Genomic DNA, 6,539 nt, shown 5'->3' on the forward strand with positions numbered 1-6,539 from the left:
TTATCAACAAAGCCATTCACAAAACGAAACCCGAAAACGTGTGTTGAGTGGATCACGCGTGGCCCGTTCCACTCGGAGTGCCGAAATAAAAGCAGAACACTTTATTTTCTGTTCGGGCCACCACGCGCGCCGCAAAAGAATGCAGCCGCCGAGAAGAAGGGCGCCGACGAAGAAGAAGACCCGAAACTAGTCTACGCCTAGCCAGTTTGGGGAGATGAGCGCACGTACGTATGGAAGCCGGATGTCGAATAGGCGGTCGTCAGCCCCAGTGGTGGTGGTGGTGGTGCGACCGACTAATCGAGCACAGTGAGCAGGCGATACATGCGCAGATACTACCGCATGACAATGACCCCATCTGAATCGCATAACATTATAAAGTAACATGAAGCCTTGACCGTAAGCAAGTTGGTGCTTGTATTGATCATACATCCTTGCTTCTGGTTACAAATTTTCGGAGTCCTTCACCTCATAACCATGTTGTGTCACGTGAAATTTCAGGTATTAATATTACTATAACGTCTTTTTTTTTTCTGGGGTGGCCATATAATGCGAACGAGTAAAAGCAGACGGAAGGTCGCCCCGCCGCGATGGTCTAGTGGCTATGGTACTCGGCTGCTGACCCGAAGGTCGCGGGATCAAATCCCGGCTGCGGCGGCTGCATTTTCGACGGAGGCGAAAATGCTGTAGGCTCGTATTCTCAGATTTGGGTGCGCGTTGAAGAACCCCAGGTGGTCGAAATTTCCGGAGCCTTCCACTACGGCGGCTCTCATAATCATATGGTGGTTCAAGTTAGGGCGTTAAACCTCACAAATCTTTCTTTAACTCTGCCACGTTGTCGGCGTTGCCGCTTTGCCACTACTTCGCGAGCTCTCGGCTTCGGGGTAGCTTCTATGCCTTTTTGCGGACGACACCGTGTTCACGTTTCGTTTTTTTTTTTTTGTTGTTGTTCTTTAATTCACGACGGAAAGGGTATTTGTGGTCTGCAATACCCTTATTCTTCGTCTTCATGGCGTACAGTGGGTATCTTGCATCGTCCGTCATTAGCGTCGTCATCACCATGAGCACGGACAACGCACACGGACAAACCTAGACCCTATGGTACTATACGGCCTCAAAAGGACTGGTAACTGTATTTCTGCTTTACTGAGACTAGAAACCGCGCGTTCTGCAGGAGCACATAGTTGTTGTTAGCTTCGTGGCTATCTATAGACCCTTTCAAGGTTTACAAACACAGCCCCTTGATGACTTGCAGTTTTGTCCACCTATGTGCTCTAATAGCATTAAAGGACCACAAGAGCTTTAAAAATAGCTCGCTGATTTTCTAAAGTTTCTTTCTCTTATTTGGCGAAATATATTCAAATAAATGTTTTTGAGCTACGTAAAAATTATAAAACAGTAGTTTGTACTTCACGCACGTTTCTTTTATGTGAAAATCGAAAGAGAGACTTTTCTTACGCTTGAAAAGAAATTGAAAACGTGCTTTTAGTTTCAACGTTAGGAGCTGGTAAATTAGGTGACCTGAAGTGTTTTTTTTTTTTTTTGGTACAACGCTTGTGACCTTGAAACGGTCTAGCGCTTAATTCGCACCACGTGAAAGAAGTGAATGTTGTGGGGGTGCTGACACCTCCTGTAAAGTTGATTGCGCCACGTGGCGCAAGTGTTTTGCGCAAAAGCCATACTTCAGGATCACAACTATTGAGCGGTAGGCAGCGTTGTGTTCGCCAGCGTTGATGTTTGAGGCCAGGACGGGAGTATTGCGAACCAAGACATATCAGGCAAAATACGAGTGGGTAGACACAGTATGCAGTGCGTGTGGAAACGGAAGAGGAAACTGCCGAACACTTGATAATGTTCTGTAAGGGGATGATGACGCAGAGTTTTACACCCTATAGTTCAGGATGATGGCGCAGAGTTTTTCAAAGCACTGGGGTTTAGGGACAGGGAGGGCAAAATAGACTTTAAGCAGGTAGAATTAACTAGAAGGAGGCTATCTGATTGGTGGCTAAAGTCAAGGCACGAGTGAAAATTAAACCTTTCACTGCAAAGTACCAGTCCTCAACCTCACTATTTAAAGGGGAAAAAAATAAATCTAGTTTTCGGTTCACTAAGCATTACGGCTTGGTGGCGTTAGCCACCACCAGATCTAAAGGGTACAGCCATAACAATCCAATCCAATTGATCGCCACTATCATCATCATGGTTAGATCGGTAGCACCGGCGGTGACCCCTGGCGGCAAGCCTAGGCGGTGGCACGACAACCATGAGCGAGTCTCTTTCTTGCGCGTGGCGTTTGGCGCGAACGGCGAGTGGTTGTCTCTCGCGGTGTGTCCCCGGTGCATGGCACCGCGAGCCGTTTGCCGGAGGCCCTTGTGGAGAGTCAAGCGTATGCTATGTTGTTGATTGTATGGTAATATTGCGTAAAGTTGTTTAGAGTGATGAGCACAATTGATGTTACAATAATTCGGCTGACGATATCGTCGATCAAAAGCAGTTATATAAATGTGTGTTGCTTGGTTCGTTCCGACCGCGTCTGCTGTGTTCGTTCTTTCAAGAGCGTGGCGCTCGCCATTTCGAGACCCCACAATGCGTATAGCTGACTAAATTCAGTGTCATTGCAAGCTGAGTTCGCTCGTCGAATCTGAAGCGATATGTGGCGCCTCGCACTAACGTAATTCGCGCGTCAGGATCTGCGTACTGCAATTCGCAACGTGTTCCCGTTTACGAGTACGACTATCTTAGCTGTACTATCTATAACTCTTACGGCTTTATCCGTGGTCGTACCAAGCTTCTCAGGTGCGCGATCTAACGCAGAGAACGACCTCAAGAGATCGCAATTCACGCTGTATTGCTCCTTCTATAAAGTGCGAACGCGTGGGCGGCAAACAAAGCAGCGACCTTCTGTAAAAAGACTCGTTGTGTCCCATATAGCGGCCGGTACACAAGCAATTGGCACGGGCGCGAAAAGCCCCGTGTATAGGAGACTGGAACGCCTATAAAAGTAATCCAGCTGTTGAGTCTGCCTCCACTATCGCAGCAGCGCGATGACGCCATTGATAAAGCGCTTCGTCCAATAAAACGCTCACTTTCTATTATTGTAGTTTTCTTTTCAACTCACTACTGAAATGAAAAATATCTGCCACCCAAGCTGTTACTGTGAAGAAACTAAGAAAAAATAAAGAATAAAGCATCCCGCTAGCTTTGGGGACGATACATATTTACAGTTATCTATGGTCCGGCATACAGATAAAAGAGGTTGATGACACATTTTTCGTATGCTCCGCAGTGTGCCGACGGGAAGAGATGTGAAGATGGGCCTCGCCCCCACCTCCAGCTAACCTTCCCCACCTTCAGATGTGTTAATAAACTCGCACGCAGAGCAGCAAGACTTGGGAGAAGTGTTGAACAAATGTTCAGTCTTTACCAGCCTGCAAAGGTACCCCGCATGGCCTACGATCCCGCCGCAAGTGCTGTTCAATTTGAAGCGAACTAAACGTTTCTCTGTTTGAAAACGCAAGTCGCTGTATACATAATATTGAGAAGGCAAAACTAACTAATATACGCATAACGCATACAATTCACGTACAGTATAAAGCAGGGAGGGGTGAAATGTGGGGGAAAGGGGAATGGTGAGGGCAAATATATATATATATATATATATATATATATATATATATATATATATATATATATATATATATATATATATATATATATATATATATATATATATATATATATATATATATATATATATATATATATATATATATATATATATATATATATATATATATATATATATATATATATATATATATATATATATATATCTGTATGCGCTAATGTTATCTACGTTCATATTGTTACGAAACATCCATTTCGTTCCACGCGTTGGTTTCACAATTATTCCCACACTGCCTTCTTAATATTGATGACAACGTTATCTATTTGGTCACTCAGATTCAGCATATGGACATGCAGCTTCTTTGCCTCCGCATACAGGTTTGGTGTTGACGTTTCCCCGTCGTCCCGAATAAGCTCAGTGGTGTTTTCACAGCATTGCTATGCCGCTGAAAGAAAGAGCACAAAAATCATTTGCAGGACACGACGTATTTCTCTCCGCATTGCGCTCGGCGGGATATGTCTCGACAGCTACCTGAACTAGTGCACAGGTGATAAGTGATGCATTGCCCATTGCTTAGAAAGAGACCAACAAAAAAGGAAAGGAAGGGAATTTAACCAGGTTTGCTACCCTACAAGGGGCGAGGAGAATTGGGAGGAAAATAATAATAAGGAAAAGGAGGCAAAGTTATACGATAGCACGCTCAGCATCGCGTGCACCGCACATGCCCAGAATTTCATAAAACTGCGAACACTCACCAAGTGTAGGGATCTACTTTGACTGACTTTGACATTGCTGAGAGATTATTAAACGCTAATCGTGCATCTGTATATGCGTCCTACTTCAGTGATCTCGTGAGCATCTGCTCTGGAAGCTTTATTCGCTTCCAGAAAAAAAAAATCACGTTAAAATACGAGGCATAGTTGTGCGCACGCCGCACATGGTGATGTCTTGTTTGCTGGCATGTGCTTGAATTTTCGCGGGAGAAACAAGAAAAAAATAAAATGCGATTCTAAGATACTGAGTCTCTCCTTGGTATCAAACTTAAGCTCTTCGAAAATGACTCGTTTAGCTTAGATTCCAACATTTAACTTGAATATACATCATACCTTCCCAAATGCCAAAATACGTGATGGTTTTATAACAATATTTAGTATTATTTTTCTGGCTTGTACATGCGACTGACTAATGCATCTATACTTGTTTGATGATATCCTAAAACATAAAACGTTGATAGATCAGTTGCTACACAAACAATCAATCCTCATCCCATAGAATACGAAAATTGCGCTCAAGAAGCACAGCCCAAGAACTCCGTACATGTAGATGGCTAACCAACAATTGTGAAGCGTCTGGTCCTGGTGTTCCCCGTCTGGTGAACCACGGCGGTTCATTAAAGTATTTCTCAGTCATTGGTTACGTCTTTCTGGAAGGCTTAACTGATGCTTGATATCCGTGTTTTCCTTTACTCATTTTTGGTGGCCCGACGGAGGGCAGAGGAATCGGCTCAATTTCTATGGTCATACCCGTTCACGGCGACGACAGTTGCTTGCTTACATCATGTACCAACTGTACCTGTACCATGTACAGGTACAGTTGGTACATGTACCATGTACCAACTGTACTGAGGTACATCATGTACCTCAGTATCATGTACCAACTGGCTGGCCCTTCAGACACCTTTCTACATAATACCCCACATTTTCCCTTCGCTTAGTCATAGAAAGTCTTGCTTCAAAAATGCAACTCTACTCTTACTTCAGTCTAATATTGGAATCCAGGTAGAACCATATTACCATTGCATTCGGGGCTAAATAATGCTTGCTGTTGTGTTTCTTCTGCTTTGTTACCAGGGTGGCATGACCTAATCAGGCGACTATACTCAGCCTGTACTCATGTGCCCCAAGGCAATATGTAACAATTTTGCCTTGAATAAGTCAAATAAGCTAAATAAACGAATACACCTAAAGCAAGTTATCTTACTTGTACAATTGTACCGCCATGGTGGTCCAGTGCCTAAGGTACTCGGCTGCTGACTCACAGGTCGCGGGATCAAATCCCGGCTGCGGCGGCCGCATTTCTGATGGAGGCGGAAATGTTGTAGCCCCGTGTGCTCAGATTTGGGTGCACGTTAAAGAATCCCAGGTGGTCAAAATTTCCGGAGCCCTCCACTATGGCGTCTCTCATATTCATATGGTGGTTTTGGGACGTTAAGCCCCACATATCAATCAAATCAATCATCAATCTTACTTGTATAACTATCGGAGCTGGTGATAGTGACAACTTCGAAATTGCGCCACGTTGAATACTTCCAGCTTCAAAGTATAGTAATCGCTAAAAATAGAAACGGGGCTAAATTTTATAGTTTCAAGGGTGTGTAGCAGTGTATTCTTTACCACAGTTTTGTTTTGTGTGCCTGGCGCTTCAAGAACTCGCCGGATTATAAACAGACAACTCGATCACCATCCCCCCTTCTCAAGACCATAGCCAGAAATTTATTTTGGGGAGGGAAGGTCTGTAATCTATGTATGATTGTGAGTCTGCTCCTACGCGTGCGTCAGCATAGATATGCATACAAATACAAAAAGAAGTTTACCCCCCAAATTCCCATCTTGCCAAGCCAGAACGCCTCCTGCCAACCTGCTACCTCCCGGGTGATGGGAACACTGAAATTTACACGTTAGGACCGCTATTGACATGAGCCCGACTTTGTTCTCTATCGTCATATACATGCGCACATTCCTCGTGTTGTATCGGTTTGTTGCGCTACAAACGCAACGCATTTCCCGGCAGTAACTGTCTTTCATTCCCGGACCCGCATGACGTGCTTTCGCATATTTTTTTTTTTTTCAAAAACACCTCTAGCTGTCTTCCACGAACCACTGGGATTCCAGGACGCCAAGCGTTCGCAAATTGT

Source organism: Rhipicephalus microplus, chromosome 3 (genome assembly GCF_043290135.1).
Source record: "Rhipicephalus microplus isolate Deutch F79 chromosome 3, USDA_Rmic, whole genome shotgun sequence".
In the NCBI taxonomy this organism is placed as follows: domain Eukaryota; kingdom Metazoa; phylum Arthropoda; class Arachnida; order Ixodida; family Ixodidae; genus Rhipicephalus; species Rhipicephalus microplus.